At 35.8% G+C, this 11,145-nt stretch overlaps 1 long non-coding RNA gene across 1 annotated transcript; it reads left to right on the top strand.

Moving 5' to 3' along the window:
- The first annotated feature begins 8,427 nt into the window (after positions 1-8,427).
- Positions 8,428-9,353, top strand: LOC126765521 (uncharacterized). The gene is made up of 3 exons (XR_007668490.1): positions 8,428-8,489; positions 8,551-8,815; positions 8,874-9,353. It is a non-coding gene; the product is annotated as an uncharacterized LOC126765521 (long non-coding RNA).
- The last annotated feature ends 1,792 nt before the right edge of the window (positions 9,354-11,145 follow it).

The following is an 11,145-nucleotide window of genomic DNA, read 5'->3' as shown; positions in this document are numbered from 1 at the left end:
TTGATGTATCTTCTTATGCTGGAATCTAGTACTACAGATAACCATATTTCGGGCCCCGGCGAAGTCGATCAGCCTCAACCCTTTTGGGGATGTTTCCTCGTGGAGGCTGAATTTACCGACCGTAGTGCCAAAGATACCTTATTTGCCCATCCTGGCGTTAAAGTCGCCAAGCACGATTTTGACATCGTGGCGGGGGCAGCCCTCATAAGTGCGCTCCAAGCACTCATAAAAGGCATCTTTGGTCACATCGTCCTTCTCTTCCGTCGGGGCGTGGGCGCAAATCAGCGATATGTTGAAGCACCTCGCTTTGATGCGGATTGTGGTCAAACGTTCATTCACCGGAGTGAATGATAGTACTCGGCGACGGAGTCTATCTCCCACCACGAATCCTACTGTAGTAGGATTTACTACACTGTAGTAAATGTCACAAGGACCTACTCGTCTCTGTCCTTGTCCCATCCATCGCATTTCTTGGACGGCGGTGATGTCAGCCTTTATTTTAACGAGGACATCAACCAGCTGGGCAGCGGCACCTTACCAATTAAGGGACCGGACATTCCAGGTGCATGCCCTCAATTCGTAGTCCTTATTTCGTTTGCCATGGTCGTCATCAAAAGGGGGATCTCTCATCCGAGGCTGGTTATAGCTATTCACTGGGGGTGTTTTTTACGTGGCGGGTCCCAAACCCAGCGCACAACCCTATGTAGGGAATGTTTCGCCTTCTCACTTTGGCTTGCCTTTAAGCGGATGCTCTTAGGCTACCCAGAGGATACTTGGTCAAAGACCGGAAGTAGTGAGCTGCTTGAGCCACCTGTAAAAGAATCGTTTCTGGCCACTCCCAAGTGAATGGCGATCAGAGAACTTTCCTCACTTGCGTGAACTTCTACACATGACTCCATCGTCTTAATTTAGAATTTCCACCGTTTTACTTTAGAATTATTGTTTTTATTGCTTAAGGCGTATGTGAGAGGTTGATGGTCTGTATGGATTACAACTTTTGCCGTTCCATAGAGATAATTTCTAAAAGTATTTAATGCCCAAATAATAGTAAGCATTTCTTTTTCATTGACTGCATAATTTTCTTCGATTTTACTTAATGTCCTAGATATAAAGGTTATGGGTTTTCCATTCTGTTCTAAGACAGCGCCTATGGCATATTTGGAAGCATCTGTTGTTAAATCGAAATCTTTTTTATAATCAGGATATTGTAAAATGACGTCTTTCGATGTCAATTTGGATTTTATTTTATTATATGCTGCTTTAGCGTCATTGTTTAATTGGATTTGGATTTTTTTGTAAACATTTCTTGACATTCTACCTTCTTCACCACGAAGTAGAGTTGTGAGGGGTTTAGCTAATTTTGCATAATCTTTTATGAAACGTCTATAGTATCCTGAAAGTCCTAGAAATGATCTAAGGTCTTTAAGTGTTTTGGGGTATGGAAAATCTACAATACTTTTTACTTTAGATGGGTTTGTGGAAATACCAGCAGAAGAAACTATGAATCCTAAAAATTCTACTTGGTTTTTATAGAATTCGCATTTGTCTGCTTGTACTTTCATATTAGCTTTACGGAGTGTATCAAAAATATTGTCAATATGCTCTGAATGAGATTTTTCATCTTTTCTAAATATTTTTATGTCGTCTATATAGACATAACATATTTTTCCTATATATTGTCTCAGAATATCGTCTAATGTACGTTGAAATATGGATGGGGCGTTCTTCAGTCCAAAAGGTAATCTTGTGAACTCATACTTTCCATTGTTCACTGAAAAGGCTGTTTTCTCCACGTCAGATTCCTTAAGAGGAATTTGATGGAAACCGCTTTTTAAGTCGATTTCTGAAAATATTAGTTTTTCTCCTAATTGTGATAGTACTTCATTTATCTCTGGTATTGGATATCTGTCAGCAGTTGTAACTGTGTTTAGTTTTCTGCAATCAATAACTAATCTGAATTTTTTTTCGCCTGATGCATCGTCTTTTTTGGTTACAACCCATATTGGTGAATTGTATGGTGATCTTGATTTTCTGATAATACCGTCCTCTAATAGTTTATTTATTTGTTTTTTTACTTCTTGTTTTAAACTGGCAGGATATGGGTATGATTTTGAGTAGATAGGTGTATCTGAATTTGTTCTAATTTCCGATACTACTTTTGTTGTGTACGATAGGTTTTCATTAGGTTCTGAAAATAAGTTTCGGTGTTTTTGTACAAAAATTTTAATTTGCATTCTTAAATATTAAAAAGATTTAGAAAAGTGTGATGGGGAATGTGTATTTTTCCACCGATTGAATTTGCGTAAAAAAGGTTATTGTTTTCTTTGGGATTTGGTACTAAATTTGATTGAATATAGTTTTTATTGGAACCTGTATCGACTAGGATTTTTAAAATTTCTCCACTCTTCGTTTTGCAGTTGAAATAAAGTAACGAAGAGCTGTTTATTCTAAAAAATTTACATCTGACAGGTCTAGTGATTGTTCGTTTTCGTCGGTTTGTGTTGTACCGGAAAAGTCATAGTCGTTGTTTTGGTAGTCATTGTTGTATTGATAATTTTGTTCGCTGTAAGGTTCAAAGTTTGAGTTTACATGAAAGTTCCTTTGAACTTTTGGTTGCAGATCATTTTTGATTGAAAGGTTTGATGGTCGTTTGACAGTGAATTTGGGATTTGGTCTATTGGCGTAATTGATAGCATTTGTTCTTAAGCTAACGTCTACGTCCATTGGTTGAGGTGGTTTTGCTGGTCTTGGAGGGGGATTATTTGGTGGTTGATTAAATGGGTTTTGATTATGAAAACCATGTTGTTGGTTTACTGGATTTTGGGGATACCGTTGTTGACCATAAGGATTAAATATTTGATTTGGTTTTGGTATAAAAGCTAACTCGGGATGGAATTTGGTTTGAGGAAGTTGTCGATTAAGATTTGGAAAAAAATTCTGTTGTTGGAATTGTTGTCTAGGAAATTAATTGTTAGCGTGATTTGCTCTAAAGATTTGATTTTCTAACTTCAGGCAAAGGTGAAGAGCTTCTAGTAGGCTTTTTGGTTCTCTGATGCCGAGAAGCCTAGGAAGGTCACCCGAAAGTCCTCCGACAAACGCGTCAAGGGCTTTAGCACGGTAGTTTTCCGTAAGAAGATGTATTGCTTCTTCTCCTACTTCCATACAACCAATTTTGTTGAGGATTAATGATAGGTGCGAATACACTTTTTGGTAAAATTCGTTAATCGTTAGTCTTCCCTGTATAAGACAAGTCATTTGATACTCTTAAAGTACCAATGTCTCTTTTGTCTGCATAATGGGTAGTTAGACAACGAGATATTGCTGTCCAATCTAAAGGCGTGTTATAAGACTCTAGTGCTATGTCCGCTTTCCCTATAATTCTGTTTCTAATTACATTTAAAATTCCGAAATATCTTGGTGTGCTTTTCGAGGGTTCATATATCCTCAGAATCCGCTCGACACTCTTTTTCCAGGAGGTAAACTCTGAAGCGTTTCCTGAAAATTCTCGTAGTGATCGCACTACGTCGGGATTTTGTCCATTTCGTTCATGTTGTCTCTGTATCTTTCGTCTGTAGTTTGTTCCCTAATGTTCTGGTTCGTACCATTATTCAAAATACTTTGTATTATGCTTTGTCCGTCCGTCTGTAACATTTGAGTTACAACGTATATAACTAAATGTGCCAATTCTGGCGAAATTTGGGTGCCAGAATCGGAAGGTCATGTTGGTGCAACGGGAGTTGTATTCCCTAGCACTGGTCTGATTAAATTATTTGGGTTAGACATTTTCTTTAAAATATATAAATATTTTTTCTTTATTAATCTCTGGAGGGTGCCTTTTACAGGAAAGTCGCAGAGTTATTTTACTTTTATAAGAACCGGAGGGTCCCCCGTTAGGTGGTGAATCGCGGCCCTTTTTAACTTTATATGTTATTGGCTGTACAAGCCCTTTTTTATTTTTCTTTGTGGTTTATAATTCTCTGGAGGGTCGCTTTGGTGGTGAATCGCAGAAAATTTTGTATGTTATAAGCTGGAGGGTGCCCCGTAGGTGGTGAATCGCAGCTTTGTATTATTATTTATTATTGGCTGTACGAGCCCGTTTATTATTTGTAAAAGAAACAATTTTCTTATTGGAACTCTAAAAACTTTCTTTAAATTATTTACTTCGTTTTCCAAACAAAAAAAAATTGTTTTAAATATTTTTAAATTATTAATTTTCTCTTATAAGTTTCTTTTTTTCCTTTCCAAAAAATTTGTTTATATATTTCCAAATTATTAATTTTCAAAAAATGTTCTTTTCTTTTTTTTCTTTTTTTTTATATTCTTAATTATTAAATTTAAATAACTTAACTTATTCCTTAGATAGATATCAGCTTCCCTTCCATGGCCGGTGACCGTGCATCTTATAAGTTTCTTTTTTTCCTTTCCAAAAAACTTTTTTATATATTTCTAAATTATTAATTTTCAAAAAATGTTCTTTTTTTTCTTTTTTTTTTATATTCTTAATTATTAAATTTAAATAACTTAATTTATTCCTTACATAGATATCAGCTTCCCTTCCATGGCCGGTGACCATGCAGTTGTCCTTTTTCCTCTCGGTACTTGGGCGCACTCTTTCACTCCCTCGATGCCATAAAGTCAGTTCTGCTGCTTGCTTTCCGCACTGCTTATGGTACTTTTGTGAGTTGCTTGCTTTCCGTACTGCTTATGGTACTTTTGTGAGTTGCTCGTTTTCCATACTGCTTATGGTACTTTTGTGAGTTGCTTGTTTAACACATTGCTCGCTTTCCGTACTGCTTATGGTACTTTTGTGAGTTGCTTGTTTAACACATTGCTCGGGCGCCAGTTATCGAGCTTTTTGCTAGAGCTCCGAAAAAAGGTGGTTTTATTTTAATTGGGTCCGTATGACCTTCTTTATTAAACTTTAAATTGCAACTGACTTACATATTCTTTCTTAAGCTAAAAGTAACTTTAATCTACCTGTCCCGTAACTTACAGTTCTGTGGAATCGCACCTTTGCGGCTCGTGGCGGATGTTCGCTTCCTGTTGTTGACGAAAATATTACTGTCAGCTATAACTTTATTTCTGATTGCGAAATATTAGCTCAGCTATATTTGTTATTAAAATATAAGCGTCAGCTATAATTATGAATATGTTTCGTGTTAACTCGTAACATGCTTATACTATTTCATTTACATTTATACGCCAGTTCGCTAACCATTCTTCGACAGAACTTAAATGCTCCGCTAATATTCTTGATGCTAAAATGTGACATTTGTTACGGCTCACTAAAGCTGTGTCATCCAAAAAAGTTGAAGTAAATATATTATTAGCTGTTGGAAGATGTACTGCATATATGATGAATAGAGTTGGGCTTAAAACACTGCCCTGTGGTATACTAGCGCTTATCTGTCTTTCATCCGATATAAAATCTCCTATTTTCACCATAAATTGTCTATTTTTTAAATAATACTCCAATGTTTTATACAATTCTAAAGGTAGAATGGTTTTTAATCTTATATAAAAGGCCTTCATGCCACACCTTATCAAACGCTTGAGCCACGTCTTGAAATATAGCTGAACAGTACTCTCCGTACCAAATACTTTTCTTATTTCGTTAGTAATTCTATTTAGGTGCTCTATTATGCTATGTTTTTCACGAAACCCGAATTAGTGCCATAATATTATATTACTTTCGTGAAAGAAAAGAGTCATCTTTGATAGTAACACTTTTTCAAATATTTTAGAAAGGCAGGGAAGAAGACTGATTGGTGCTCTATTATGCTATGTTTTTCACGAAACCCGAATTAGTGCCATAATATTATATTACTTTCGTGAAAGAAAAGAGTCATCTTTGATAGTAACACTTTTTCAAATATTTTAGAAAGGCAGGGAAGAAGACTGAATGGTCTGTATGAAGACGGCTGTGTTAAGCCTTTCCCAGGTTTATCTATCAAAATATTCTGCGACTTTTTCCATGACTTAGGGTATTATCCGACATTAAGAATGCATTAAAGAGCAAAGAGAGCACTTCTACAGCAATATTTGGTAACTCAATTAGCATTTTTGTGAAATATTATCATGTCCTGGTGACTTTTTTAGGTTAAGTTCTTTTATTATTCTAGTAATTTCAGAAGGTGAAGTCTTAAAAGACTCAAGTGACTCGTTAACTATGTTGGGTGAGCTGCACAGCTCAAAGTCGTTCTTTAGGCAATTAGGTAGAAATACCTTTTCTAGGGGATTTGCAAAACAATTAGCCTTTTCCTCGTCACTTCGAGCTCAATTTCCACCCATGTCTCGTATAATCATGTTGGAGTCAGTTGGTGGCTTCATGGACTTTTGGGCTTTCCAAAGGGAATTTTGCTTGCTTGAATTTGGACACAGCTTCTTTATATACATATGTACATTTCAGTGTTGAATTCTTCCTCACGTTTAAGCGCTTTTTTTAATTTACGTACAGCAGCTTTCAATTGAAGCTGAGTGGAATGGGATCAATTTATCAGCCATTCTCGTCTTGCACGCCGTTTTTCATTTACAAGCCTTTCTATTTCACTACTAGTGATATTTCTGAAACCAAGCGGCTTATGGCTTTTGTTAGGTGTTGCTAAGACAGCCGCGTTAGTTATTATATCATTGAGTTCTCTTATGCTTTCGCCAATATCTCTTCCTGTATTTATTTTGTGCTCGATATTAATATGGCTACTCGCGTATTTTTTATATTTTAGCCAATTCATTTTATAAGAAGTTAGACCCATTTTTGGATCAACGAGAATAGGTTGTTCACATTTCTTTATTAGTACAGGAGAGTGATCAGAAGATAGGTCAGTGTCAATATTTTTGAATACAGCGAAATCAATTAAATCGGTATATTGTTACGATCACTAGGCCAATATGTCGGCTTACCAGGAGATATTATGTCAAGGTTATTGTGCCTATTTATAATAGTGTAATACAGCTGTCGTCCTTTCGGGTTAATTAGGCATGAGCCCCAATACGTATGTTTTGCATTGTAATCTCCAGCTGCTAGAAATCTATGGCCTAGTGTTCCAAAAAAGTCTTTAAATTAGATGTCTGTAATTTTAAACCGAGGTGGGCAGTATATAGCCGTCAGGTTTAAGTCTCCGCAGAGATTTTTTATAGTTATTGTTGTAGCTTGTAATTGCGCTGTGGCATAAGATTCTAATGCGTGATGATTTAACCGTTTTCTCATCAACACTGCTGTTCCTTGGTGGATTGTAACATAGAGTCTAAATCCCAGTATAAAGAAACTGTTTTTGTTCGTAAGATGAGTTTCTGACAATAGCATTATATCAATATTATTTTCATCCAGAAGTCTAATAAGTTCCAGTTTATAGTGGTTAACACCGGTAGCATTCCATGAACAAATGTTCAATACACTAATTTTTTACTTAAAAAAGTTTGCAACATTTGGTTTTATGATGTGATAATTTGCATTGAAGCCATAAATTGTGTCATATATTGGGTAAGGTGGAAAATCATAGTTTCAACGCTTTGTGTTTCACCACGTTTGCATAGCTCCCTTGAGTAGCATTTTCTTTAGGATTAGCTGGTTTTGAAATATGGGCGGGGATTTCAAGATTTTCATTAAGAGGAATATCCAACATTTGGTTACGACGTGCTTGAATGCCCTGTGACAACTTCGATTTCAAATCTTTATATACGGGGCAACCCCTGTAGTTAGCAGTGTGATTTCCTCCACAATTGCAGCATTTTTTATTTAACTCCTCTTTTTTAAGAGTACATTTTGAAGTAGGATGTCGATTACCAAATGCGTAGAGTGCAATATGCTTTCGTGGGTTCATACTCCTCAGAGTTTGTATATTGTACTGGCCCATTTCCCTTATGTGGTTCTTCAACGGTGATTCTGCGATGGAGCAGATATTTTAAATTATAAATCGGCAATTTGGCATCAGTTCTGTTTTAAAAATAGGCTGTGGTACTTTGTTTCTATTAAATATATTTACACCAGGTTTAATACTAAAACCGCATTCTTCCAATGCTTTAATTTTTGGCTTCACTAGAGTTTACGGCGGACTCTATACCCTTAATTACAACAACTAGGCATTAGAGCTCTTCAGTTGATACGAATAAAACTATTCTAATACAAGAGTATTTCTGCTGCCCTCGCGCAAATATATTGGAGGTGGTATGGCATTAACGACTGTGGTGGTACCCTTGGCCTTCATCGTCTGAACCATTGCTTATGTCTGGTTTTCATTAGGTCATATTTGTCGTCAAATGTTGTCAAAATAATGAAAACGGGTGGTCATATGATGTCATTTGCGTTTGCCGGCATATTTGGCAATGCACGGTCATTTCAAATGACAGTCAAATGAAAACAATCAATTTTCGATATGTGGCAATATTTGACAACTAATTTTGATTTGCCAACATGTCGGCAATAATTTTCGTTTGCCACAGAAACAGGTGTTAAAGAAATAAAAAGCAGAAACGATTTTTCACATTTCAAAGTAAGGTTTTTATTACATTTGATGAAGAATACTATAAACTTATTTTCCCAAACTTTTTCAGTTTCAAATATGGAGGACGAAAATAATTTAGAAATTCAAACTCGAATAATCAAGCGAGTGTGGAAAATGAAAGCAAAATGGACAGTGGAAGAGACCGAGCGGCTGATCCAAGAAGTAGAGTCCAGGGAAGGCACATGTAATTTTCTTTCCATGATTATAGAGATCGAAATTTGCGAGAGGCTCAGTGGCATGAAGTAGCAGACATATTAAATATTCCACGATCAGAAGTAGCAGCCAAATGGAACAGCCTTTGCTGCTCTTTTCGCGTAAGTAATTGTGAAATATTTAGTACACAACAAATTGCATTATAAATATTACTTTTAGGCGGCCTTCAACCGAAAGTCACATACAAAAAGTGGTCAAGGGGCTGGAAGAACACCTACAATGAACCCACTTTTTAATTCTTTAAGGTTCCTGGAGCCCACCTTGCGTGTTGAAGAGAACACGACATCAAATTTATTTAATGCAAGTATACGTCTGTAAAAATAATGCTACTTGTTTTTACAGGACAACGGGTGACCCCTCAAACAATATTGTTTGAGGCGCAAGATACAAGTTTATCTGGCGAAATGCAACCAACGCCATCCACTTCAATCAATTTAGGGAGAGGTCGAGCTCAAAAAGATGATGATGAGTATATTCAAGTGGTGGAACGTGCACTGGAGACCCTCACATCAGCTACCAAAAGTGACGCTTGGGATGATTTAGTAAATTTTGTATCATCCAATGGCCGAGAGTGGGCCCAAGAATCTCCACAACTGGCCAAAGAATTTATGCGGGATATATGTGAGTTGATATTCAAGTATCAATAGAATGTAGCTAGGTCAGAGCAGTTGCACAATTGTATGTGTTAATAAAACCTAATTTTGCTGTTTTATTCTATAGGTCAACATACTGCAATTCGAAACACATCTATTTCATATACTACAACTGCTACATCTTTTGTTGAATAAAACTGAACTAAAAATAATAATTATAATTATAAAAAATGTTTATACATATAAAAATTTTTATAAAAGATGGCATATATAGAAATTAATTGAATTCAAACTTGTTTTATTTAAATTTGAGAAACTTTATAAAAAAGGAACATGAAAATATTTTGTATTTGCAAAATAACTTAAATTATAGAATTACATATTTATAAAAGAGGAAAGTACTACAAAGACGAATTATGCAATATCGTCCCATTATATTGCCATTCAACCTCTCCATGAGGAGTCATGAAATACTCCATAAAACTTCCACGGACATTTATCGCGCTGTCTGCTGGCCTACCTAAAATACTGCTTGGCCGAACTGATGTAAACATTCCATTTTTTCCCAACTCCATTCGCCAATTACCTGGATCAGTAATGCCATTTGTATCTTTGTCTACATCAGATAATCATATATACATATATAAACTTGCGTCTTAACAAACAATTATGCAATATGCAAATCGCGAGTACAATAACTGTAGCATGTTCGGGAGTAACGTTCATGGGTCTTCGGAGTATTCGAAAACGTGATGCACATATGCCGAACACCAGGAATAAAGGGTTGTTAAACTTATTCCAGTGTGAGAGCGCCTCAAAATTAGCGTTTTTTATAACATTTTCCATTATGGCCAGATTGAACAAAATTACAATTTTTGGGCATTTAAATTAAAACACCCAACATTTAGTATGAATAAAAATTACTATATAGTGGTTATTTATTATATGAATAAACTATTTAAATCTTTTTAAAGAATATTAGAACAACTGACTTTTGTCCTTTCAATACCCAATAAATGGATTTAAGCTTGTTAACTCTCAATCATTAAATGTTTTTAATCATTTTTCATTGAAAACAATACTATGATGCTTCAAATTACAAAACCTTTCATCAAATACCTTTAAATTTCACAAATTTATTTAATTTTCATTTTTATAAGTGGTCTTGAACGATGCAACTAATCCCTCCGTTTACATATCTTTTTGGTAAGATTTCAATCTGGCCATCGCTCGTTTCCAATTGCTAAACGTCAAAACCTCCTGAACTCGATCAACTGTCAAAGTTTAGGTGGTTTTGACGTTTAGCAATTGCTCTCTCACTTCCAGTGAGAGAGGAGTTAAACATCTCTTTATCTCTGCCGAACACATTTTCCACAACATTTCTGGCTCTGGATAGCCTATAATTAATTATTTTGTACGACAAAACTTGATTGCGGAAGCTAAATGATTCCATTAAGTACGTTTTTAAGGGAAAAGCGTCGTCAGCTACAATGACAAATGGCATTTCATCACGTTCATGTGGAAGTGGTTTCGGCGGCGAAAAATTTAACTTGTTTTCTGCAAGAGCCATTGAAAGAGCACATCTGAATATGTTAAAATAGTAAGACATTTTAATAATTAACATTTAATGTTATTATTTTGTAATAGTTTTACCTTGCGAAAACGCCTCCATCAGATTCACGACCATAAGCTCCAACATCTACAAATAAAAATTTGTAGTCCGCATCAACCATAGCCATCAGAACAATGCTATTCTATTTCTTATAATTGAAATATTCTGAACCGCAGTTCGCAGGCGCCTGAATCGATATGTGCTTTCCATCCAATGCCCCACAGCA

This window comes from Bactrocera neohumeralis, unplaced genomic scaffold (assembly GCF_024586455.1).
Source record: "Bactrocera neohumeralis isolate Rockhampton unplaced genomic scaffold, APGP_CSIRO_Bneo_wtdbg2-racon-allhic-juicebox.fasta_v2 cluster10, whole genome shotgun sequence".
Lineage (NCBI taxonomy): Eukaryota > Metazoa > Arthropoda > Insecta > Diptera > Tephritidae > Bactrocera > Bactrocera neohumeralis.
Note: the sequence above shows the minus strand (reverse complement) of the source record. Positions and strands in the feature narration are given on the sequence as shown.